Genomic DNA, 27,530 nt, shown 5'->3' on the forward strand with positions numbered 1-27,530 from the left:
GTTTCTTAATGAAATCTTTTCCCTATACTTTTCATAAATATTTAAATAAACAAAACCAGAAAACCACTACGAAAACTCTCTGTCCAGTTGCAATGAAAATAATACCCAAACCATGTTTCTATTGGATTTAATTCATGCTGAAGCTCAAGTGAACATTTAGGCAGCATTTATCATCTTCAGAGCACTGTGCAAATATAAGTTAATGCATGATTTGTAGTCCTGCTCAGCAGGTCTGCGGCCCTCTAATTCCTGAGTATCTACATCCTTCAGCCTGACTTGAGTCCTGCACCCTGGAGAGCCAACAGCCACCCCCCACCCGAGCACTGGCAAGCTGCAGGTGTTTCAGATCAGCAGCAGCTCTGGACACTATGCAATAAAATCCTGGTGTGGCTCATCTCTGTTTCATAGTAGTTCCTACTTTAGAGTCACATCTCAGATAAGATTTAGTTAATATAGCTCATAAAACACTATTCTATCCATCTAAACAGCAAACAAAAGGGGGGATAAAGGCAAATAAATAAAACATTTTATAGAGAAAATCTTTTGGAGCATTTGAGCAGCTCCTCTTTTTTTCCCCAAATAACAGAGGACTTATCCTTGAAGATGCTTACAAGTCAGCTTTCTCTTTTAATCATAGCACTTTGGAGAGTAAATAATCGTAATTGTCTTGTACATTGCTGACTACACCAAGAGGAATATAGCAAGGGATATGGCCCAGAAACGTACATCTCACATCATCAGGAATGAGTAAAACAGAGGCTACATTAAAAGGAAAGGTAGAGAATTTAGTATCACTGCAACATGCAAAATACAGTCTGTGACACCTGCCAAATATTTGTCTTTCCTCTCCATGTAGCATATAAATCTATGTCCAAGTGGGTTCCCAATCCAGGGGGTTAAGATAGGAGGTTGGATCACAAAATCAACCTTGTTACTGTCAAAAAGACAACTATTCCCTTGAACTCTGACAAGCCAAAGGCCATTCCTGCTTTTCTGAAAGCACTAATTCTGCTGGTATTTCCCATGGGACTTGAACTAGTGACTGGTGACTGGATGGAGGGCAGGCAAGGCACAGGCCCTCATCTCCAGAAAAAGGGCAAAATTAATCAAAGGGTTAGAGAAACCATTTGATAGTCTTGTACTGCAATCAGAGCCATATTGCTCTGAAGTTGTCTTTGGGATATTTGTTACACAGAATACTTCAACAGCAGAAAAATCTGAAAGTGCTTCAAGGCTTCCAGGTCTTTGAGGGCAACCCAGAGGTGTGGCATTTTTGACAGCAGACAGGAAACCTCCTGAGTAATGCCTTGTGTCCATTAAAGTTGACATGGTAGGATTTCTCATGCTTCCAGCAAGTATCAACTCTCAGCAAGGAGTAGCAGCACACACAGCTTTCTCAGAATTCCAAATATCAACAGGCAATTGTGAGGCACAAGGGACAATGCTGCTGGGTGTGCCTGGTGCTCCTCCCACAGCTATGCTCTTTCTGGCCACCATAGTGGTTTCATCCTTAGATTTTGTTGGGAATGGAAGCTGAAGGCAGGCAATTTGGCTGAACCCTCAAAATGGGAAACAGAATTAATTTGCAGATATTACATAGCAATGTTCCTTTTTCTCCTATTTCCTCTCCTGACCTGCACCATATCTATGCATTCTCACCAAGCTATGTTGCTCAGGACCCTCTGAAGTGAAGCACAGAGGACCTCACATGAAAGCCAAGTCTAGGATGGGGATCTGTATCTATCAGTCAGCACTTTTCCTGCAATCAAAACTAAGGAAAACCCAGAAACTATGTGCCCACAAGCAGTGAGGAGAGAAATGCCATCTCTCACCACTACAAGAAATGGACTTAACACTTTGCTCCACAAGGACATGAGGAGGCAGGACTCTACATTGATCATTTCCCCTGCAGAGTAACTTCCTAAGATGTTGCAGTGCCTTCAAAAGAAGCAGCTGGCACAGGGCAGGGAATAATGGAAGTTGAGGTGCCTGCAGCAGGTTCATACCCAGAGCAGCAGGGATTGCTGGCCCCACTCTGGCACTTTTAACACAAGGATAACTAGCTTCAGCTGATCATCTGTTTCCCTTGCTTAAGGCCAAAAATATGCTACCCTGCATGGTGAGCCCAAGGGGGAGGCTTTGATAGCTACATTATGCCTTAGCCTGGAAATGAGACAACACTGGGAACACATATTCAAGAGGGAGGACTGAGCAGACTTTCCAATCCCTTCACAATGAAAAAAATCTCCATAAATACCAGTAAGGCATAAAAAAAGAGAAAGCAAAGCGACCCCAAAACACAGGCTTGTTCCCAGAGTCCACACAAAGTTTTTATACCTTTTAGCCATTTCATTACCCCGGGAGGAAGAACTGGCAGAGGGAGGCAGCAGCACTGCACTCCTCTGCAGGGAAGCTGGACTCACATAACTTCTCTACTCAACTGGGAGGCAGCAACAGAGCCCCAGCAAGCTGTGTGGAGCCAGTTTGCATCTGGAACCAAAGACGCCTTCCTTCCCCAAGAGAGTCATGACCATGGCAAGGTCAGCAGGCACTGCTCAACCAGGCTTCCCATCCTTCCTCTGCTGTGGATGGAAGTCAGACAAAGGCAGCCTAAGGCTTTGGAGAAATCAAGAACCCCACGTGCCAGCTACTTTTTTCTCACAGGTAAATAAAAGCAAAGTGCCCAGAGGAGATGCTTGGCCACTGAACTGTGTGGAGTCACAGCACAGGGCTGCTCTGTTTACTCCAGCCAGGGAGTCCCTGCAGAAGGTTGGCTGCTATTTTTGAATCCTGCAGGCTGATGAACAAATTCCTGAGGCAGGGAGCCTCACAAGGGACTCCACTGCAAGAAAGTGAACACAGCTGTGCAAGGAAAAAGCACATTCAGCAGAATACGGGAGGGCTGGGAGGCACTCAGAGCCCAGCAGGCAGAGCTGGCAGCACCCAGCGAGATGAGAACAGGCAAGTGCTAGAAGGCATCGGGCACTCAGCAGCACTTCAAAGAATCACTCCATCATGGAATATCCTGAGTAGGAAGGGACCCGCAAGAAGCATCAAAGTCCAGCTCCTGGCCCTGCACAAGACTACTTAAATGGAAACCTACCAATTTCTCTACTGCAGGCCTTGGCAAAGAGAACTGATCCATGACTCTGGCTTTCCTAAACTGGATGCTCCCAGACAAATGATGCTGGCTATTTCTCATGCTGCCAGATGCCTTTTCTCCTTCTTCCTGAATGGCCCTCTGCATTGCTCCTTTCTACTCAATGCACACATTTCCAAGACCTTCCTGTGAAGACGTGAGTTGTCTTAAGGCAGAAGGTGCTCAAAGCATTCATGCCTTCCCACTCACTGGCAGCATCCTTTTCTCTTTTGGGCACACTCCCATCCAACAGGAGTAAATCTGAGAAGCTGAAGTAAGAGTTGAACTTCCAGAAAGATAAAGGAAAGCTGAAGTGAGAACAGAGGATTTCTACTGTAAAAATTTAGTGCACATAAACCCACGACTGAATTCAGAGGAGCTCGTGCCTCAGGTAAACAGCGCACAACACACACTCTCTGTGAGGGCAAGTCTGACCCCAAACCTGAAGCCAGTAGGTAGAGCTCTCCAACTCTGACTTCCCCATCTGCAGTCACCTAAGTAAATATATAGACAGAGAGATATATAGACAGATAGATATTTTGCCATAGTCAGGAGAAAATAAATTCATCACTGCTTCTGGAGGACAGCGATACATCTGAAACAAACCACAAAGGAGTCAAAATTATGTTAACAACCTAGTCTTCAGCATTTCAACACTTTGCAGGTATTAAATATGAGGCCAACAACCAAGGGAAAACAAAATACTGTAAAGGGGCTCACTATATCCATTGCCCCTTCTTACACCAGTGGGACAGGGTTCAGGACGTGAAGATACACTGCAATGTGGAATTACTAGGGGACAGGGTTGAGGTGCCCACAGCCCACTGATTTCAGGCTTTCTTCAAGTAGTTGAGCACTTGGCTCTCAGGAAGTTTTTCAGAAAGTATTTACCCTCTGCTACAGAGCAAGTTAATCTTGCTGAGAGGGAATGGTTGCAGGGAAGAGGAGACATGATTACTTCCCCAATTTACTTGAATTTCCTAGTGAATATATATATGCATATATATACATCTATGCATATATATGCATACAAATAGATACAGATATATATGGGGGTGTGTATGCATGTATATACAAAACAACTGATATGCCATGATCTTAGGACTAGGAAACATAATGCTTTCTTAAAAGGATGCACTGTTCACTTGACAGGTACCATTCAACAAAATTAAATCAGAAATTCTTCAAATATTCTACTGCCAAGTCTGCAATTTGACGCTGAGATTTTCAAACCTCTGAGAAAATTATTTGGTTGGGGGTTTTTCTTTGCTTGCAGGAGGAAAACACAAAGCCACAAACAGTGAATCTTTGAAGCACAGAGGGGAAACACAAAGTGTGTAATGTAAAAACAGATACCAACTCTTCCAGTCCATATTTAGGTGTTATTTACAACTACAGCTAGTTGGATAAAAATAATAATTAGGCAATCAGGTCACTTTTAGGATAAAGCATGGCCCTTTGACTACACATAAATCCTCCTTCTGCCAGACACTTAACCTATCTTTGAAGGCTGCAGAGAGCTGACTAAAGAGAAACACAGCATTTCACCATTCACTCCAAATTATGCTTGTTTGCTTGTTTACTGGATTATTTTCAAGGGCTGCAATAAAGGCATAGACTGCCTAAAGGTTTACACTGGATTTCTTTGCCATCTTGCTGCATTTAAGGCCAGAACAAAATGAAGAGGGTTTTTTTTCCTTTCTTTTTCATGTTTTGTACAGCTCCACTCCAACAATCCGACAGCATGTCGTATTGCCTTGGGCAAGGATACACTCTAGTAGGTTAGGAGAAATAAACTGCACGGTAGCATCTTATAACCGTCTAAGTTGGTTTTTGTATTCAGATCATAATAAAAAGAAGTTACAGTAAAAATTGAGATCAGGACAACAATGTTAATCTGCTACAGCAGATACTCCCAGACAATTTTCCACCAAGGGTGAAAATTCCACTTTTTCCTACAGGATTTCTAACAGATCTGGAAGGAGTCTGGCTACCTCGTGTCCTTGCCCAAGAAGGGACACCATGAAACAATCAGCACCTTGCTAGAAGCCTCCTCAATGCTGTGGTGAGATGAAGCACTGCCACAATGAAGTGCTTTGGTCAGCACTCGGGAAGGCAAGGGAGCAGCAGAGCTGCTGAGGGTGGCACAGCACGAAACACAACGCGTGGCCACACACGGGTTTCCTCGTGCCCCAGGAATAACAGCACAGCCAAAATGAGCACTATCAGCAAGGACACATCAAGAATGCTGGGTTTTGGTGTGGAGCTACATCCAGTGCCTTTGCTTGTCACAGCACACGCTCTGCACCCTGAACACACACACAGCATCCTGGCTAATTTGTCCTGTGCTTACAGAACCCTCTCTGCTCCTGTCCTTTGAACGCTATGGTTGCTTGCTGTAGCCAGAAAATGAAGTGACATCAGTAAATTTGAGCCTCCAAAATTCTGACACATGGGTATTAGAGTAAGATTCAAAACAATAAAATCATTGTTGAAGGATAATTTGACCTGCATAACCATACATTTTCTCATACATTTATAATTGTTTCCACGGGGCAGGGTGAAGAGAAGAAGAAAAAAAGCATTAATTGGAACCATTTTAAAAACTCATGTGATTTTTTTCTTATTGGAATTACCTTGATCACTAATGACAAAGACATCGTTAATTCCAGGAGAAGGCAGAATAGGAATGTCTACTTTAAAAATAAAATTAAGAAAGGTATGTGGTAAAGTACCATTCAGAGTAGGAAACAGGAAGATTTTAAGCTTAAGCTCACAGGATCTTAGGGTCACACTTATCCTTCACAGGCATAAAACATGGATTTTCAAATTATTTACAAAGGTTTAAAGAAAAATTTGTGATTCAAAATAGGGAGTGGGGGGAGACACCAAATTTGCTTGATGTTTGGAGAAGATCATGTTTACTACCCTGCTTTCCACCCACAACAAACACACGTTTTAGCAACCAACAGTTGGAGAAGCAGAAGCTGCCAGTGCAAGTCAAACATGACATGCAGAAGGCATCTTTTTTTTTTTTTTTTCTTTTATGCTAATTCAGAAAATAAAAGCTTCATCTTTTAGACCCTGGGATTAAATAAGTATCTCTGAGTCCCTCCTTATCAGATAAGCTGCCACCCAGGGAAATCACAGAAGATAAGGATACAATCTTTTGCTTTCTCTTGGAAGGGACCATGACTCCTCCTCCTGAGTGGAAGGTCGCTGATGCCCCAGGCAATACCCAGCTATGCCCTCCTCTTGCCTCACCACCAAAGTCATGAAGAGAAGAGCTGAGCAAGTTCCCAAAGCGGCAAGATCAACATGCTGCCTCACAATGCACAGCAGCACCTCTGGCCACCAGAAACATGAACAACCTTTTTACTGCCAACTTCCCACACAGCAAGCATGTATTTTAGCTCTTCCACCAGATGATGAAACTCTGTTTAATTAATCTCCAATCACTTTTATAAATGATACATTCCTGAGAGTCACTGGAGCCCTGTTGGTCATGGCAACTGGCAATTTTAGAGAAAGCAATTCTGAGAACCAGATGAATTTGCTTTTAAGAAGATTATTTAAGAGCCACTCTGTCTAATATGTTCTATAACCATTCCCCAGCAAGTCTAATTGCAGACTTTCAAGCAAACATTTTGACATTTTGTTTCAGTAAATCTGTTCAAGCCAGGATGCAACAAAGTTTGTGGAAGCTTCAACAATGGCTCTTGACGGTGGAATAACACCTCAAACTTGTCAAGGGCATGCCAGGTTAGGTTCTTTGCTACTCCATTAAGCTTTTAACAGCTTCAGCAAATAATGAGTTTACAGACTGGGACTGTTCCCAAATCAAGGCACCTGCAGCCAGTAATGAAGTAAAAATGCCAAATGCCCATTGGTGGAGTAAATTGCAGATCGCCCATCAATTGTTGCAGAAACTGACCGTCACAGGAGACCATTTCAAAGCCAATACGGGAACTTTATAGGCAGCAAAGGGTCAGGATGGCAATAGTGATGAAGTGGGAGGAAAGCGGCACGCGAGCTATCATTCATTATTTTACTACTACCAGAGTACCCAAAAATCCCAGTGGAGTCCTAAGCTCCAGCCTGCTAAGTACTGCACACACGTAAAGTAAAACGCCTTCTGCCCTGAACAATATATATTCAATAAGTCTGAGGACAAAGACCATGAAAGAGGCAGTGGCACTGTCCCTGCGGTGCCGATGGCCAACCAGGGCAGGAGGAGGTTATGCCCCTTGTGCAAGGTCAGATGAAAAATCAATGGCATGCAAGCACAGGTCACCTGCATTGCAGTCTGGAGTCCACTGCAAGGCCAGCCCTCCCCACTCTGATGTCTGGGCCAGCACTGCTAAATGCTGTGCTTAGGTACTTTGTGCATCCTCCTGGAATGCCAGTCTCTGCTACCATGAGTTGGGAATTCAGCAGGGAAATCCCTCTGACCACCCCATGAAAAAACAATTGTTTCAAAGCTGTGCTCTAAGCCTCTCTCAGGACCATCAGGCCCAACTGATATGAGACATAGTGAAACACAGAAACCAAGTGTGGAGGAATATATGTTCCTTGAGGGATGCAAAATCTTCTGACAACCTCCCTAATTAAGATCTCTTCAGTTACAAAACTCTGTGCCACACTTGGGACTCGCTCATTTGTAGCAAAATTACCTAAAAGCAGGAAGGGTCCCGTTTGCAGAGAAAACTGTGGTGCAAGCCACTAAAACCACAGTGATCCACAACAGAAGAAGAAAGAAACTCAACATTCCAGCTCCCTGGAAAAGCTCATCCTGGCTCAGTAGGATGGCCCACTAGGGGAGGAGCAGAATTAAGCCCAGCAGCATTGCTACCCCTGGCTTCTAAATGCAAGAGCATGCTATGTTCTCTATTCCCACTAACTTGCACACTTATTAATATCCCATTCCTCTCTGGAACAGTGGAGGATGGTGAGTCCTCATATTTCAGGGGTTTGAAAATCTACCCAAAATCAGTTAAGTTAAAGCCTTACCTGCTGCAAAGATGCTTTACTGTAAATGGCAGGATTTGAGCAGCACCTCTGTAGCAGTTCCCTGCAGTAACTGTAGATCAACTGGGTGGTTTATACACTTTGGTGAAAGGATTTTTGCTTGTTTCTTAGAATCTTCATAACACAGAGAATATACCTCATCAATTTTCTTCTCTGGCAACCCCAGGTATTTGTCACAGAGGCTAAGAGTTGACCCATGAATGGGATAAGGATTCCTAGTCTATCAAGAATATATGCCAACAACTAGTCATTAGATCCTCCATAAGCCTATACGTTATTTACTTTTGACACATCATACAGCTTTTCCTTTACTCAAAAGCATTTCTAGACTCACACAGAATGGAAGTAGATGGCTACAGAGGGCAAGCTGTATAATGCCAAAAAATCGGGTCCTCAGACAATTTAAATCAACATAGGCAGTGACCTGATTTCAGTAGCACTAAACTAATTTGCATCAGATGAACATTGGGCCCATTATCAATAGATTTGGAAATGAGCAAGCAGATGCAAAAAAACTCATTTGGGATTGAAAAAGTGTCTGTAAGAGGCTCTTAAGAAGGTTTTTTTACTGAAGGTTTGCTTTTTATGGCCTCTATAGTGAGCACCTAGCTTCACCACAGATTCTGTGTATCAAGTACTTGTGGATACTATGGCACAGGGCTCTTCTTCATGGTTACCAGTATGGAAAGGGTTTGTCACATACATGATTTTCATGCACAGGCCAAGGAACCAAGCTGGTTGGGAGAAGGACAGAAAGGGGTTAAAGCACTGATGTACTCTTCCCCCTTCACTCATGTTACCCATTCTCTACCCCAACTCCCTTTCTGCAGAGTTTCAGCTCAAAAAGGAGCTTGGTCATCCAGATTTGTTTTGGGGTTTTTTTATAGTTCTGGAGGAGATGATAATCCAGACTCAAATAAGAAGATAACTTCCATATTTAAACAGCTACACATATTCTCAGCCTATTTCAGGAGCACAGGGAAGATAACACAGAGCTCCACTTTCCAGGCTTACCATGCTAAGAGGATAAAAAGAGAACTCTTGTTAATACTTGTGCCTAGACAGTAGAGCATTATGGCTTGGATTCACAAAGGGATTTAGAACTCTAAGTCCCACTGAAATCAGGAAATGAATGGGACTTAGGGTCCTAAGGGCCTTTGAGAGTCCCAGTCTAAGTGCCTCCTCCTTTTGAAGCCAATGGGAACAATGCCATGGAATTAAACAAGGGCAGAGCCTGCCCACAAAGCTTTAACTCTATTAAAAGACACAGGGTTATCTGGTGACAAACAGGCACAACACCCCTGGTGAAGAGACTTTGGCCTGAATGCTTTTAAAGCTTCCACTGCGCTCCATCAAACGGAGCTGAAGCAAAGTCCATACACGTCAATGAGAGCTTTGCAGTGAGATTAAGATTTCAGTCCAGGTCCTTGAGTCAGAGGCAGAGGAGTTGTCACTGAGAAGACAAACTGTGCTATTAGCAAGCCTGGACCATGCACTGTTACTGCATAAAGCTTTTTGAGTAGGGAGGCAACAGTGCGCAGTGGTGTCGTTTCACCCTTTGGTTTTCCATTATTAAATCTTGGAATGCCCTAATCCACACTAGCTTTAAAAAAATTCTGGGAAGTAAATGCAGTCATGGTACTTGCTCTTCGTTTGTTACTGCTATTTTGAAAACATTTTTAAGAAAGGTCAATGGCACGTGCTCCTGTAGAATGAAACAGGATCTCTCAATACAGGTCACACCAGCACTACTGAAATTTTCTACACTATTTAGGGGAGAAAAAATCCAACCCACCTTCTGTACCTTCTGTACTCCTCAACACAGCATAGGAGAAATACATGGCATTATCTAAGCAAATATCACGTGTTTAAATATCATTAGCTGCTACTAAGCTCTTCATTGTGCTGGTATAGTATGTCCCTTTTGCTTATACAGCACCAGAAAGCTTCATAATGTAAGACAACGGTATACCAAGAAATGACCTAATAGAAATCACTTTACATGGTGAATCCCTTTAACCAGGCACGTACTTGAAGGCTGCAGTTCCTCTTTCCTGTTCTAGTAGATCAAGAACTTCTGTATTGAGGCTGATACACAAACTGGCAAGGGCTCACCCTCATCTATGGCACTTTTTCATTCTACATTGTCCACAGCATAGAGCAAGAGGACTGTTTTACACAACACAGCATTTTTAACAAAAGGTCTTTCCTTAAAAAGCATCCTATGTAATTTTTCAGTGTGTGCTGTAGACAATCTCACATGGGGTCAAAAAAGATGCATCATCACTGTTGCAATGCTATCTCAACACCTAGAACCTGTAGCTAAAGCTGCCTCTGCTCTACCTAGTCTGGAGGAGTGAAAGAAAGAAAGAAAAAAGTCTGTTGTTTTTTTTTTTAAAAAAGGAAATCAATGAACACCAGCACTTCATCTCTGCTCAATTTAGCCCTTTCTGGAAGCACAGATAACTCCTGATGGCAGTTGTCCAAAGTGTCCAAATTCAGACAGTCTGATAGCCCTTTCAGTAGGGTTAGTCTTGGTGGAGACAATAATCAGGCCTCCCACGACGAACTTCATTCAACGAGCGGTGCTGATTACAGGAGTGGTTCGAATCATCACACAGTATTGACCAGAGATCAATTTTCAGCTTGAGGTATTGTGGAGAACATACAGTACACAGCTAAGCTAAAGGCAGGGAGTAAGAATTCAATAGCCTACCCAACCATGTCAAATAAAAGCCTGAACAGATAGATGCTACAATCTCTGCCCCCTGAAGCCCATGGTTTTAAAGGTACAGACTATGATGAAATGGAGCCTGAGGAACTATATTTCATCATTAACATTTTGCTGCATCATTAAAATTACTATTCGGTTTCTCCACCCTGAATGTATTTCAGTCAATGTGATTTCACATTAAAAAAACAAAAGACAACTTGCTCAAACAGCTCTTCCTTTGATCCCTCCTTTTCTTAATCAAAATTCTCTGAGCCAGGTAACGACAGCCTTTCCTGCTGCAGGTGCCTCGGCCCCCAGCAGTACAAAGTTTTCCACCTCTAGCCACGCCAGGAACCACAACTTTCAGCTCTGACCCCACAACACCACCATCTTTGTAAACAGGGAACAGCTAGTGATGCTATGTTCCCCTGAAAACTCCCTGCTCCCAAAACTTCATGCTGCTGGACGCTTCTGGCCCCTCACACCTTTAAGAAAAAAAAAAAAAAAAAAAAAAAAAAAAAAAAAAAAAAAAAAAAAAAAGGAGGAAAGGAAATACATATCCCAAAGGACATATCCCAAAAATAGTCAAAGAAAGAAAAAGGTGCTTGAGAAGGGATTCCTTTGCCAGGTGTGCTCACTGTCATGTACATTACAGGATCACCAGTTCTGTAGAGCATTCAAAGAGGAACCAGGGCTTGATCCAGCTCTGTGGCAAAGAAAAGAAGGTCAGTGCCCATTTCAGGACACACAATTGCATAGGCCTCTCTGCCAAGTACCAGCCCTCAGGAAAACAGCTTTCACTTGGGGAAAACCTGCACCAAAAAGTAGTTTTCTCTCTTGCTTCTCCAGCCCCCAGTGCCTAGCTGCATTCCTCAGCACACAGGAGGATGCTGGGATTCAGCATCACTGACACTGGGAAGGGAGAGAGGGAGTGCAGCAAAAACAGACACGGAGCCTTGCACAGGTGCTCCCAAATCTCCACAGGCACCTTCTGGATGGGAGAATTTGCAATGTCTGTGGAAATGCAGAACTTGACAAGCCAGTTTGGAAGCAGGGGGGCTTTGAATTGGACAAAACATGTGTTTTACTTGCAGGGGGAGAAACTGAGAATCAGGAACAAGTGTGGGACTTGGTCTGTTTGCACTGAAAAGTTGTGATATCTTAGGGTTTGTTTTTTTTTCAAGTGTGCAAGGGTAGAGAGCTTAATCTTGTAGAGATCAGGAATTCTTGACTTTTTTTAACTAAGATTTTTTTTTACTCGTCTATTATTTATGGAACCTATTTTACAAACTCCACAGGGCTCAAAGAACAGTAATACAATGTGTCTTTCAAAAAGGAAGAGAAATTTGAAAATGAGTAATCTGAAAGTCACATCAAATCACAGGAAAAGTGAATTTAGCAACCATGAAACTGCTTACAAAGTCATTGAATACCACTGTGTTGGAACCAGCTGCAGTGTAGCAAGGAAGGACAAATTTCCAAACTTCTCTACCAGTCTATACTCAAGCCTAACACAGAAAACAAAACAAACAAAAAAAAAAAAAAAAAAACAAAAAAAAAAAAAAAAAAAAAAAAAAAAAAAAAAAACCAAAAAAAAAAAAAAAAACAAACCCACAAGAGAAACTCACAGCTAGAGCAGGTTAAATTTCAGTCTTTCACAAGTCAGCAGCTCTACTGAGTTGACTTCCCACATCCACACACAAGAAGCAGGAGCTTATAGACATGGAGTATTTCAATGTCCTGAGTAAGATCCTACTGTTTTTCTCTTTACTCTCTCATTTTACGTTTTCTTCTTATGTTCTTTAAGCAAATAAGGCCCTCCCATTTTCAAAACACTTTTTTTTTTTTTCACCTTTAACAGTTCTGGAGTCCTTTTTGTGTTTTCTACATCCTTATTCCCCTTAGTCTTAATAAGTTAAACATAAAATCAAAACCAATTTGGTCATGAATGGGTAAAGAAATATAATAGTGGTCTAGGGAAAACTATATTAAATAATTCCATGCAAAGCTAGCTACAAGACAAGAACAACCAACAGGAATTAAAAATAGGGAGACGTCAGAGGATGGTTTGGGCTGGTCTTTTTTCTTTTTGCCTCTTCTTCAATCTGTCAAAAAGCAAATATGAGACAAGGACCAAAATGAAGTAACTATGGTAAAAAATAGTGCTGAATGTTTGAAACAAGACAGTGAGTTCAGTTTTAAGAGACTCAGCTTACAGATCCCTCATCTACATAAGCCCTCAAACAATGATGTGTTCTAACAGGGTGAAGTGCTAAAATGCATCTAAGCTGCAAACAGAGGATTGGTATCCTGCAGTGACAGAAAATTACTACTGGATGACAGGGCCTGCAAAGTTAAATTGTATTGCTTTAAAGGAAAAGAAGGTAAGAGTACTGCTAGGAAATGCCGACTGCTATACAGTAGAGTATAATGTGCACACACCAGGATCCAAGGTCTCTCTTATTATTCTGCTGTTGTAGTGGCCAAGGCATGCCAAATGAATTAAGGAATTTCACAGTGACTTAGAAGAAAAAATCATTTCAATTTAATAAATATATACATGTATATAAATATATATAAACATGGCCTAGGGCTTTAAAAATCACAGAATTCATTAAAATATTAAATGAGAAATTTACCTGCTATTTTTACAAGTTGCCCTCTGCCCTCACAAATAACAGAGGATGTGTTTGTACTTTTCTAACCTCAGCAAACTACACCAGCTTTTTCTGACAATATTCCTGTGCCTTTATTTTCAGCTCCTCCATTCTGCAGTGCTTTGTGTTACGGTGTAGCAGTTTTCCCAGGCCTTCCTCCTTGTATTGTAATGACCAAATATTTGGATTTTTCTACTTCTCTTTACTATAAAAAGCATCTTTAGTCATCTAATTGCTTATTTCAAAAACAACTACTTTCAGTGCACACAACTATTTGCCATGAGAATTTTTTTTTAAAATGCTGCATACTTGCCTTTTTAAAAGAAAATCTTATATTTAAAAAAAAAGTTAAGTTGGGCATCTTATAAGTATGACCCACAAGATCTCCAGTCTGCTGGAAAATCACAGCCATGACATTCAACTTTAATTGCTTCCTGTCTTCTGAAAAGTTCATCCACAGTTGGCCATTTTAGCTATCCAGCGATAAATTTCAAAAAATGAGAATTTTCGTTACTGTAACATGAAAGTCTCTGTTAATTGAACAAATTCAATTAACAATCCTACAGACTAGCCAAAGCTTGCATGAAAACAAAAAGGACTGAGATAAGACAAACAATCCAACACGACTCCTGTTTCTACATGAAAAATTTACTGCCAGTCAAAATGTCAGCACTCGGGGCACATGGAGATTGCGAAAAAGCTGTGATTGCTCCACATACCCAATTTAAGCAGATTCTTCTTCTCACTGTTACCTCTGCACCTTCCCCATGACATGATTTACAGCTAGCCTGATGAAGCTCAGCCAGCTATGGCTGAGATACAGAAACAATCTGGTCCATCACTAAGAAGTACTGAGCACCTCCAAACCTGTTCTGCGTTAACCTCTGTGCCTACTGATGGATTTCAGTGCCCCGGGCTTCAACTGATCAAGAGCTTGTCAATACTTCCCTGGAAACAGCCTCCCGTCCTGCAGCACAAAGGTTCATTTGAAAGACCTTATGTTGATTGCTAACATGTGTCCTCACTTACAATATTTTATTTCATGGTGAAATTCAGATGCATTTATGATTTTAAAACACTGTAGCGGTGGATTTGAATGGATAAGAAGACTAAGCATAGCTAAAAGTCCCACTGGGAAGTCGTAAAAAAGACTAATTTTTGAATATGCAAACACTTTCATGTCACTCAATCCTGATAAACTCCAGTTGCAGGAGCCCACAGGATGAAGGCAATCTGATACTAAACAAAGCCACAAACTGCAAGAATAGTAAATTAGAAAGGATTTATACTGAGGAATTTATCCTGTGCAGGTTTCCTTTCAAACAGAGTGCTGCTTGGATCCTCCTTCTTTTCCAAAGACCTCGTATATTGCTCTTTTGTGACCACTTTATTCCTCTATAGTAGTTTTTGACATCTGCATTAAACTACCCTATGTATTCCCATCTTTTCTGCACTAATGGCGCAAGTAGAAGAAAAGGAAACTATTTCTTTTGACATACACAAAGTCACACAAATAAAAATACTGTTACAGCTGAAAGGAAAAATTTGCTGCTTACTTTGTTTACATTTAGAAAGCTTATCACAACTAAAAATACAGCTTGCCTGGTAATATTAAAGACGTGTTAGTGGCGATGCACAGGATTTGCACAATCATTTCACTCTAGCTTAATGCTGCAATCAGAAGTAAAAGGACCATCGGTAGCTTCAAAGGGTAGGGGATGATTCCAGACATAGCCATCACTAGGAATGCAGGCCAACAGGGAGCATTTGGAGCAACCACCCCTCAGAGAGATGTATTATTAAAGTCAGGACACAAAACCAGTTTGGTTATTGACAGCCAGGGTGTGTGTCCTACATACCGCTGTGCACAGTGGGGGTCACACCCTGACCCAGCTGCACACTCGGATTGAGCGGCTCCTCCAGTGCACTCTCATCCTTACCCTTGCTGCCTATTGCTGCGTATTATTCTAAGTATTATGGGTGATAAACCAGGGGCTGCTAAGCTCTGACTGAGCCTTCCACTAGCATTAAACTGACTTCACTGAGATAGGGGAAGAAAAAATCAGACCTACACCATCAGGCAATGTGGCAAGAGGCAAGCATGGCACAGATATGGCAAAACATGGCAGCTTCTCCTCGGCGTGAGAGATGCCAGAAAGCCCCACAAGTCAAGCAGCCACCAGGAGAGAGGATGTGCCTCCAGCATCTCTTCAGGGCAGGAGACAGGACTGATTGCAAAGCCTAAGATCACAGAGTCCCTGTCAGCATATCTGTCCCTGGATGTCAGCAGATTAAATAAATATGGCCACACAAGTCTGCAGGTTAAATGGAAAGATGCTGAGTGCCCCGGACTACAAGAGTGGGGTGGGTTTGCTCCTTTGAAATGTATATGTTTAAATTTTACTTCCTCTCTCATTAGCCTGATTTGAGACCACCACTGCAGTGCTATTTTCTCATTTGGCCAAATGCACATAGACCATTTTCAGAAATGGTTTTTGTCCTTGAGAACAGACACAGCATCTTTTCATGGTACCTGCAGCTCGCAGAGATCACACACAGCTTTGTAAGCAACTCAAACCAACAGGTTAAGAGCAGTCTACAGAGCCAGGTCTCAGCAAAGGGCCCTCCAGCACTGACTCTGAGGACATTCTGAGCTCACTAGTGACCATCACGAAATCAGCAGGAATGTGGTCAAACCAGGAGTACTGACAAAACTAAAATCTCCATTATTCTGTTCTGATGAGGAAAACTGAGACAGAAAGTTGAACTAAAATGCCTTCCTGGTGATTTATGGCCAAAGCTTATACACTCTAATCCAAGAAAAAAAGTCTGCTCAAGGTTTTAGCTCGATTTTGTCCTTTGCTTAAAAGGTAAACAAGTGCTTGAATGCAAATAGTTGACAGTGAAAGCAGAACGTTGATCTCTTCAGGCTTTCAAACTTGCACAGGAGTCCAACAGAGCTACAGGATGCAAAAAGGCAAACTTGTTTTTTTAATGTTTGAAATACATTAACCCAAATAGTGACTCATTTTCTCCTTGATTACTGAAAGATGATTATGCACATTAAAGTATTTTGTGAATCTGCAACAATAAAAGACTGTGATAACATTTTAGAGAACATGAAACACTTATCCTTCCCCCAGACTTCTTATTTTTTAAATAAGGACTTTTTCTCCAGAAAATTACTTCCTCTCTGAAAAAAAAAGTCTTTCACCTGGAAAGATAACCTTATGGTCAGCAGAGGGATGTGTGATGGATACTGGAGTGAGGACCAGTACCTCTAAAAACACTGATAAAAAGTGTGAGCTCAGGTACTGGAATGTGAACATAGCAAAGGTGCAGGCCTCACGAAAGTAGGGGGTTGCCACCTGAAAGCACAGCTCCTGCCAGGCAGTTTCTAGATCATGCTACAGGAGGTGGTATTTCAAAATAGTGCTTAGTCAAAAGAAAATTATATCCAAGATGCCTGATTAGCAAAGACTCTAATAGAGGTGTGCCTTTCCTTCCTGAATGAAACAAGTTAGCAAAGACCACCAGTTGTGCTAAGAAAAAGGATTTCCTAACAGCAAAGAAGCAGAAATATGGGAAAGCTCAATCCACACCTACACTATGGTGAAGTTTCTCAGCCATGGCTGAGGCATGGAAGGCACATATAAATCCAGCATAAAAGCAGATGCAGGAAAGCAAAAGAGGATCAAAGTTCATATGAACAAATTGCAAAAGTCAAAAAGTCAAACCGGAACTTTTTAACTCTGCTGGTATCTAGATGCAAGGCAGGTAACATGGAAAACAAGTATTGATTTGGGCAAGCAAAGTGCAAAATACAAGATTGAAAGAAATTTTCCTTGAATAACATGAAAAACTCACAGCCTGAAATAATCAAAATGCATCAGATACAAGAGATCTGGAGATGTCAGAGCGCATTTGGAGAGGCTGTTCAGGGGAAGAGAGGAGGATACCTGGTTTCATGGGTCACCCAGTACATTACAAATTAATCTGGATACACTGCAGAGAGGCTTCCAAAAGTAAGAGCAAGGCCTTCAGCTCTTACCTCTTCAAAAAGAGAACAAAGTAGAAATGGCTCCCTGACATGCAAGATGCAGTCTGATAGCTGGAAGAGACAGGCACCATATGAGGAGAGATCAGTGAGACTCAGAGCTGGGGGAAATCATAGAGGAAAATAACCATTTAAGAGCAGCTGCTCCTAAGACAGAGTGGCAGCTCTTCCCTTCCTGGAGGACTTTGCCACATCTGTGTACAGCAGCAACAGCTGCTGCCTTTGTCAGGGAAAAGGGATGCTGGAGTCCAGGAAACCCAGAGAATGTGCTACCAACAGCTCCTTGCCACCCTGCCCCATGTTCAACCATTTCTCCAGCAGCTCTCAGCTTGCTGGAATTGAAAGGATAGCTGTTGCATCACACTGTAACAGAACAGATATGGATTTTTACACAGTCTTCTTTATATATCTATAAAGAGTGTATTTCTGGAATGCTAATGGCATATCCATTCTAGTAATGAGACTGGAAGATAAGCTATTTGCTCCCACACTCATAGTAAGTTTAATTCATGGGAAAGTTGTTGCAACTTGATACACTGCCAGTCTTACACAATAAGTCTTTGTAGCCCCAGACCCCCTTAAGGACCTCAGAACACCACAACAGGGACCCTTACAGGGCAAATGGAGAATCCTCCTTAGGTGTGACCTGCAGGCACAGCCCTGATGGACAGGTAGCTTTGCCCAAGAGAAATCAGATCTTGGGGTACAGGCTTCAGGAGGAGCTTCCCATTGAGCACAGTTAAATGCTGGAGGGATGAGAGAGGCTGCAGCCCCCATGCCTACCTGCCTCTCCCCCTCCTGGGGTGGCACAGCTGCAGGGGTTCCTGGCATTCAGACCATAATTTCCCAGCAATTTCCAGGCTAATGAGTCTTAAACAAAAGATTCAGCTGCCCAAAGGCTGGTGGCTAAAATGGAGCCATCAGCAGCCTAAATACTCACCAGGTTCCTTTTATAGTCAGCAGAGATTGAGTAAATATAGTCAGGGGAATTCAGAGAGTGATTCATCTTGACCCAGACAGAAGTGTCCAAAAGCATGTACAAAAAGCAAAGTGCTTGCCAAGAGGGCAGGCCAGCAGAAATGATGCTTGTCCTCACAGCCTCTGCATAACTTGTGCAGCTATTGCATAAAGATGTAATTATGTTTCTTCTCAGACTTCTATTTAATTTTGCAAAGAGGGCCCCAGCAGCTAAACTGAGTAAAACAGATGAAGGGGATCAGACCTCACCCTTCACGTCCAGGCTGCATTCCCGACTTTGAAAAGGGAGATGGAACACACCTCAGCATGCAGACTCTGCAGACAGCATACACACAAGGCTCTGCCCTGCTGACAGAGCTCTGAAACTGCCTCAGGGTGCTGGGTAAGGTCTAGGAAGCTAAGGCACAGACAGATATCACTTCAGTTTATTAGGAAGCTCACGGTAACCTAGGGAAAAAAAAAAAAAAAAAAAAAAAAAAAAAAGTGCAAAATCATAGAATCGTTAAGGATGGAAAAACTCTCTAAAATGTGTAGAGTCCAACTATTAACCCAGAACAACCAAAGTCACCAATAAACCATGTCCCTAAGTGCAACATAGACACAGTTTTTATGGTGATGTAGACTCCCACTGCTTCCCTGGGAAGCCCATTCCAGTGACTGACCACCCTCACAGCCAACAATTTTTCTAATATGCAATCTAAACCTCCTCTGGCCATTTCCTCTTGTCCTGTCACTTGTTACCTGGGAGACAAAACAGACCCCTACCTTTATACAACCTCCTTTCAGGTAATTTTAGAGAGCAACAAGATCCCCCTTGGTCTCCTCCAGACTAAACACTCCCAGCTCCCTCAGCTGCTCCTCATTAGACTCACATCCAGATCCTTTTGCAGTTCTGTTGCCCTTCTCTGGACAGGCTCCAGCACCTCAGTGTCTTTCCTGCAGGGAAGGGCCCAGAACTGGACACAGCACTCGAGGTGTGTCTTCACCAGTGCCAAGTACAGGGAGACAATCCCTGCCCTGCTCCTGCTGGCCACACCATTGCTGATCCAGGCCAGGATGCCACTGGCCTTCTTGGCCACCTGGGCACAGATAACGTATGTCCAGCTGCTGTGTCCCAGCATCCCAGGTTCTTTTCTCCCAGGCAGCTTTCCAGCCACTCAAATTCTGCAAAGGAACCTTCTCCATAAGAATCTACTGCCTTTTATTTTTTAAAGTCTTTCTTTATTGAGCATATCTACATCTAGTGCAAGACACATTTAGATTTGGCCATGAAGAGTGCAGCCCATTTCTCTTTACAACATGCCTTGGGTATTTTGGGGAAGATAAGAGGGGTTTTTTATGTAGGTTCACAAATGCTGCCTGAGAGATCTGCTAGAAGAGCCCTTTGCCTCTCTCCACTGGTGAAGCCCAGCACTGACTTCACCCAAAAAAAACCATCACTCCCACCACCTCTCCAACTCTCCTCCAGGCAAGCAGCAGGGGAAAAAAGGGGCTTTTCCAACCTCACTGTAAGAATAAAAAGAGAGTAGAAAAACAGTCTAAAAGTTAAGAATGGGCAGAGAAATGAGTAAGAGGTGGAGCAGCCAGGAAGTGACTAAGAACTGCTTCACAAATAGTCAGGCTGAAGCTGCTGGACGTGGAGGCTGGGGCCCAGGACACCTGAAAGTCATCAAAACTGTGCCCTTTTGAGATGCTTCAGCTATGAGAAGGCATAGGCTGAGCGTCCTCTGCAGAGATTGACGCAGGGAAGTGTACAAACAGAAGGAATAAGACTGGGAGCCAAACTGGGGCATAGGGGGTGGGGAAGGAGGGAGGATAAGGCACTTTGCTACATGTCAAGTGAGGAATGTGGATCACAAGGCCTGTTGTTTGGGTTTAGAGTTGCACAAGAGGTTAGGAAGCTCAGATCAACACCATCTCCAAAAAAAGGCCAACAAGACATGCAATATGTAAATAACTGCCAGTTGTGTTGCCACAGAATTCCCAGCTAAGAGAGGGCTTCACTTGAGCTAGCACCTCTTCTAGAAGAAAACACAGTCTCTTCACTAAAGGTGCAACAGTTGAGGACATTTTCCATTACTCAAAAGAAAAAAAACACAAACCAAAACCACTAAAGAAACAGAAAAAAAAAAAATAAAAGGAAAAAAAATAGACAAAAAAGTGCTTGACCATAAATATGGAGTGGCCACAGCACAGCTGAGGTGAGCAACAGTGGAGACTGTGCAGATCAAAGCTCAGCTTCAAATTGTAAAAGCAATGCCCCCATCTGCAAGGCATGGAGGAGATGGCAGGGTACAGGGAGCTCCTGTTGTGGCACTAATATTTGAAAACAAATTATGTCATTTGAAAATACAAGCTTTGTGTGGTTCACCAAGAACAACAGCTACAAATACAATTTAAATGCTTTTCTCCCCCCTTTCTATTTTTTGTTGCCCAGTCTGTGTAGGAAAAGGAGTGAGGCCAGCTGGACAGGACAAGCAAGAAACCTGCATCCAGACAGTGTATTCATGATGACAGAGAAAATCTTCACCAAACCTTTCCAGACCCTGTCTTACAATTGGCTAACACCAACATCTGTTCACTTCCATATAGTTCTCATGTTCGCTTAAAAAAAGAAAGAAAAAAAGTAATAAAAATTAACTAGTTTATTTTTTTCTATCCATCTTCCATAAACTTGCAATTTACTTCCTTTAACTGAGAGAACTGCTTCCACACAAGCAATAGTGGGTTTCAGTTGCATGTGGCACTATCTGTGTAGGAGGGAAGAGCTCAGCAAAAGGCGCAACATCATGCACAGCCTGTCTGATGTATGGAAAGCTATACATCCCTGAAAAGCCATAAGGCAGCTTCCCTTTGCTCAGCTGAATCAGCATGCAAATTTCACTTCACATGAATGAGGCAACGGCACAGGCAGGGTGTATCACTTCAGATTTTGGGAGAGAATGACATCTGGATAAAGCCATCCTGGATTAGTCTGCTACCAGGCAGATTGCAGCACGGATATCTTGCATGATGGGACACTGATACTTGCATACTGCAGGGAAGCCAGCTAGCGCCCTGTTTGTGCAGGAGATGGAGGGAATAATCCAGCCTCACTCTGAAAATTACATTCCTCATCCTAACTAAAGAGAAAGAATGAAGCCTCACACTAAGATTATTATTAGGTTCTTGGATGCGCTCACTTGAAAAAACAAAACAGTTGCACTAAAGACACACATTCACTGCGCTGGTCACTCATTTGCAATTGTGCTTCCATACCACAAATAACCACTTTGTGCTTGCTGGGCTGTGGGATCTCCAGAGCTATACCCATATATGCTAATACACCTGCAAAGGCATGGCAGGTGAGCATCCCAAATCCTCCTGTCAAATGAATGGAATAGAAAAGATGTATCTTTTGTATCTGCACCAAAAATAGGGCAGAACTGAAGGGTTTGGTCATATCAAAAACAATTTCCTGGACGGCCAGGTTCATTCCAAAACAGACACTGAGCAAAACCAGTCATTGACTTCAATACAGGGATGTGTCAAAAAGCAGAAGATAGCCACGTTGTTCTACACATACAAGAACCTCAATTTATTATTTTATTATTATTATTTTAATGCAGAAGCAGTTGTCCCAGTGCCTATTATTGGGCTGAATGAGCTGAAGTGAGACTCCCCGGGCAGCTGCTGACATAATGAATGATTGTGTGGTGAAGCCTAGAATGTGAATGATGAAGAATTTTGAAAGGCTCTGGAATTTGTGAATAACAAAAGTAGCTACAGTCCCCAAAATCTCACCATTTGTTCTCAGCAACAAAGGAGGACTCAAAGGCCTTTGTTTAACAAAATGATTCAAAAACAGGATACGAAAGGAATTACGGGTTATCTCTACTAGCATAATACAGCAAGCAAACTGTGTCCCCAAGTAGGAAGAGTTATGAATGCGTTCTGTCGAACATATTGTTAACTGAATTACTACAGTACTGTTTCTTTTATCCCTTTTCCAGTACTGTTACCGTGCTTCCTGTGTCAGTAATTCTCAAGGTCTTGGGGCCTTTCGACCCAGACTCTACAAAAGGGGAGCTGCTTATTCCACAGACTTCAGCCCTCCAATGTGCAAAGAAGCGTCTGAGCATACAACACGTTCCTCCACCATGATGCCTTGGCATTTCTCTTCACCAGTATTAAAAATACTGTACCTCTTCAACAGTATTAAAAATAAGTACCAAAAAAAGTTACAATTTAAAAATAAGTTACAATTATCTTAAATAAATATTCAATTTGAATTTTAAAAAACCAAACCAAAAACAACAACAACAACAAAAAAAAAAAAAAAAAAAAAAAAAAAAAAAAAAAAAAAAAAACACCAGAAATAACACAACCTCAACCATCACAACCCTATTAATTGTCTCCAGTATGGGACAAGAATTTGATGGTGCAAGGCAGCAAGGCACTGGAATGGCATTGGAAAAAGCCATGCACCAAAGCAGCTTCCTTTCCCCTCAAGGGGGAACAAGCATTCCAGTTTTGGAGCACTTACTGTAGGGATTATGTATGAGCTCAGTGAAAGACAATTGAACCTGATGAAGATTCATGCCACACTGACAAGTGCTATCCAAACAAATATAAATTCAATTAAAAGACTCTGTTGTGTGAGCAATAAACTGAGAAATGTTCTGGATCAAGGAGTGGAAAGCCAGCTCACCCGTGAAGGTTGTCAGGCATGAGAAATTAAGACAGCAGACAGGAGCAATGCTGATTCTGAAACCAAAGGCGGGCACCATAAATCAGAAGGATGGCACTCCTGGGCAAGGGGAGGAGGGACCAACACCCACTGAAGGACAGATCCAGCTCTGCTCTCTCCTCCTCATGTTTGGGACCATCAGCTGAGGGGCTGGCAAGAGGTTAACCTCCTGCAGGCTCCACTGCCCACTGGATGAGTTCTGCCAAAACCCTGGCCATGACACACGCTTATAGGGGTAACATCAAGGACTCCTGCACAGGATGACTACACTTGTTATCTTTCCTTGCATTTAGGCACTCATTTTACTAAACCATGCACTTCCTACTGCAGCAGCCAAAGTCAATAGTACCTGTGGTGTCTCTTTTGCCAATCACTATAATGCTGTAGCTGCAAGCAGTGCAATAAAACCTGCTTGTGCTACTCTGACTGCCTCCAGTCGATGAGAATTTGGCAATCCTTTCAGAGGAACCAGGCTTTCACCTTGGGATGCTACTCAGACCTGGAAGAAAAAGTCGCCCTGACATTAATTTTTACAGGTGCCTCATCAGCTGATCCTGTCTCTCCAAGGAAACACTGATTAGACAACAATAAAAATGCAGCAGAAACCTATGGATAAAGAGCATCTTCGGTTCCTGGCCTCCTTCAGTCCCCTGGGCAGTACTCGGAGAACAAGAGGGATTGATTCATCAGCATATCTTTCTAAAGACTTCAGTGCACCTTTGCTGACACTCGGTGCTAAGTATTATTGCTGAAAATAATTTTTTAATGAATGGCGAAATCAGTACGAAATATTTCAATTCCAGGAGCTTCACCAGAATTCAAAAAAAAAAATTAAACCATGTGATTCATGGTAAAAAAGATAACAAGATACAACAGCCACATTGCGAAGTTGCCTAGAGAACATAAGGTGAAGAAAATCCGCTATCAAATTGTCATGCCCAACATGAAATAAAGCCCCTACGAAACAATGCAGGGCTGTAAGAGGCTGGAGATGTATGTTTTCTGAGTAGTGACGTCTCCTGAAATACGGTTTAACACCTGTTATTAATCCTGCTGCCTTGGCACATTTACACCATTACTTCTTCCATCTCAACTACAAATTCAAAGGATCACACCTGAGCCTGACATTAACCCATGGAAGCACTACAGTCAGAGTTAACCCATCCTGCACTCTCAAAGGCAAGCCTGCTATCTAATTCCATTCTGTTTAAGAAAACTCCTAATTCTAGTCCCAGACCTATAAGCCCTCCCTGTAAACCTCACTTCAGCCTTTTGCCTTCAATGGTAATTTATGGACAAAGATATATGGCATGGCAGTGACTGTATTTTAGCTACTCATTTCCATTCTCTTAATGTATTAAGCCTCAAAAAAAAGCAGTGGAGAAATGAAGCTTTCACTATTTGCTTTCTAAAATTGCCAGAATGGTAAATAAGCACACTGGAAATACTGAAAAGACAAGAACCTGTCAGAAAGTAAGCATTAAAACATGGGAGAAGATGCCCCCAAACAAAGCTGATCCTCCCAGCTCAAAATTCTCTATTTATCACTGATATTTTGCACTGGGCATCACTTGCTCCACACCACCCTTTTAAGCTCTTGCCATCTCCCAAAATTCAGCAGAGATTTTAACGTGCTGAAGCAACAACATCTCCCCACTTGGTTCTGTCACATCAAAAGCTGAGTCCCTAATAGGTCATCCAACAAGAGTGTCACAACCTTCGAACCATGACTGCCTTCAAAGCCCTGACATCCTCCAAAGAAATGTTGTATAGGAAGAAAGCAGTGGAGCCACACGCTCTAGGGAAGTGGGTCTGTTCTTACCATGTCAGCATCTTCAGCATCCCATCTGCACAGTGACACCAATAAGAAGCTGGAGTGCCTGGCCCAAAGAGCATCCCACCAACGAGACACAGAGGAAGGTAACACAGCCAGCAGCAGCTTGGGGAAAAATCAAGCAGTTGGGTGCTGGTGACAGCAGTGCACCCTTGGGCAGCAACGCCCATGTGCCTGTTTTCCCAGCATCACCCTGCCAACATACAAAAACTGGGTTTAGCCCCCGAATTTTTCAGCTGCTTCTGATCTCAGTGAACATTAATGTGTGGACAATAGGCTTAGCCCCTATGTCCCCACTGCTGTGCCCTGTGAATGACCTTTAATTGGCAAAGGACACAATGGGAGACAAGGGCCAATTCAGAGCCGCTCCTGCAGACCATGTCACTTCTTATTTACTCTTGCCAAAGCACAAGCACCACTTGTCTGGGGACAAAAAAAGGAAAAAAAAAAAACCTCGAAGAACTTATGAATTTACTCTGTTGGAGCTCCATAGGAAGATGTGAAAGATTTAGGCAAAATGAAGCTCCAGTTGATCTTGGTACTGCAGTGCACAAGCAGGGACAGGGCAAAGGGGGAAACAGATGCTCAGCATGAAGGAATACCCTGGTGTATGATTTTATTTCTCCAAGATATCTGAGGATGGTATTTTTACCTTATGCAATAGGAGTCTATTAAATTTTGTGCTGTAAATTTGAACTCTCCCAGTAGTCTTCAGGGGTACTAAAAAAGGAAAATCTCACTGGTTTTCCACTCTCTCTTCTCAAATTTTACAGCAAAATAAAAAACAACAAAATGAGCTCTGCTCCCTGATGAAAACAGTAGACTCTACTGCACTTCTTTGTGTTGGAAGTCCTATTCCCCAAGCCCTCTGATCCTTTCTAGCTCTATTCCCCTGGCATCTCTAGATACTTTCCCTCTCCTCCCTCCATATTTCATGTAGAAGATATTCCAATCAATTTAATAAAGATGGAGAGTCACCTAAGTGGGGGCTGTGAATAATTCAACTTCACTACTCTGTGACTGCTTCTTTAGAACAGCCATAGGCTAAATGAGTAAGAAGTAGCAATTTTCCCTCTGGGAGATGCAGCACCTTTCCCATGGCCCAATCATCATTTTATTACACTGGTTGCACAATGCATTTTGAGGTCTGGAGCACACTCTGAAAAACTGCAACATTTGTTCACACATAAAACTTTCCCAGAAGTAATACAACACTAAACGAGCTATCATTTCTTCAAGTGGGTTGTTATTCTTTTCTGCTGATGATTTTTATGCTCATGGTACACATTAAAGGTAGCCTCACCAGACAGGTATAGTACATTAGAATGGAAATGTCAATATGGTGAAACAGTATGTGTCACGTTAAACAACATTATTATGTGTATTTATACTCCAGGAGGCAATGACCACAAGATGCAATGCAACAGCAACTTTATCTGCCCATTAATAAAAACTTGTACTTCTAGCAAGTCAGGTGTCATGGCAATGCACTGCATAAGACCTATTACTGGCAACAGGAATGGTCATTTATAAAAATGTTATATTTAGAACTATGTGTTATAGTTACACAGCAGGTCAAGAAGATAAATTCTGGAAGTAATTTTGCCTTAAAAAGTGAATGTTTAAACTATCTCTTCTCGTACAAATACATTGCTTAGTGCTTCTTAAATTTTCAAGATTCTTATCATAATGACACCTCAGCTATGCACATTTGGGACTTTAAAACTTCAAAATTATCAAGCAAACATTACTTCTCTGCATGTCATCTCAGGCACCCACCAAAGAGGTCAGACTGAAGCCCACAGTGGTGTCAGTCCATGCACAGCTCCAAGGTAAGAAGCATTTAGATAAATTGCCCAGCACAGCACAATCATTATTTCACTTGAATCTCACCTAAATACCTGCATTTCTAGACTATTTTCTCTATGGATACAAATTATTCCTGCTTAAGAGAAAAAGCAGACTTCTATAACTCTGCCTTATTTATCTGAACTTAAAATTTAGGGAATTACAATTATGTTCAATAGACAAAAACTCTCTTCAAACCTAGAAGTAAACGCTAGAGTAATAGAGTCTAAATGAGAAATGCCAAAACCCTTCTGATCTTCAAAGCAGGAAAGGGTTTACTTAAGCCACTACCAGTACACACTAGCTCTGCCACCACTAGGATGGGAAAACAATACAATGCTATTTCCCAGGTGGCCCTGAAAACAGAAGTCCCTGCTCAGTGCCAAGGTTGTTGCTTGGAGCTGGTACAGCAGCAATGACCTTAAAAATCTTGTTCCTTTGATCCTCCTTTACCAAGATTGCTCACCCACACATCACTATGAGCCAGCTATAAAGCTGACTGGCCCAAGGAACAAGTTTTCTCTGCCCCTCACCTCCTCCCTATGCT

General features: G+C 42.3%; 1 protein-coding gene across 11 annotated transcripts in view; it reads right to left on the reverse strand.

Annotated features, from left to right (window-relative positions):
- Window positions 1–27,530, reverse strand: part of ADGRL3 (adhesion G protein-coupled receptor L3) — a 491,337-nt gene that overhangs the window by 415,942 nt on the left and 47,865 nt on the right. Inside the window, exon 1 of one of the 11 annotated variants that reach the window (XM_083862088.1) lies at window positions 25,124–25,141. The exons of the other annotated variants lie outside the window; for them this stretch is intronic. The gene's annotated coding sequence lies outside the window, so the exon portion shown is untranslated. Of the gene's footprint in view, window positions 1–25,123; window positions 25,142–27,530 lie in introns of those variants that run through there. 11 annotated transcript variants of the gene reach the window in all.

Source organism: Zosterops lateralis (assembly GCF_965231275.1).
Source record: "Zosterops lateralis genome assembly, chromosome: 5".
NCBI classification, from domain to species: domain Eukaryota; kingdom Metazoa; phylum Chordata; class Aves; order Passeriformes; family Zosteropidae; genus Zosterops; species Zosterops lateralis.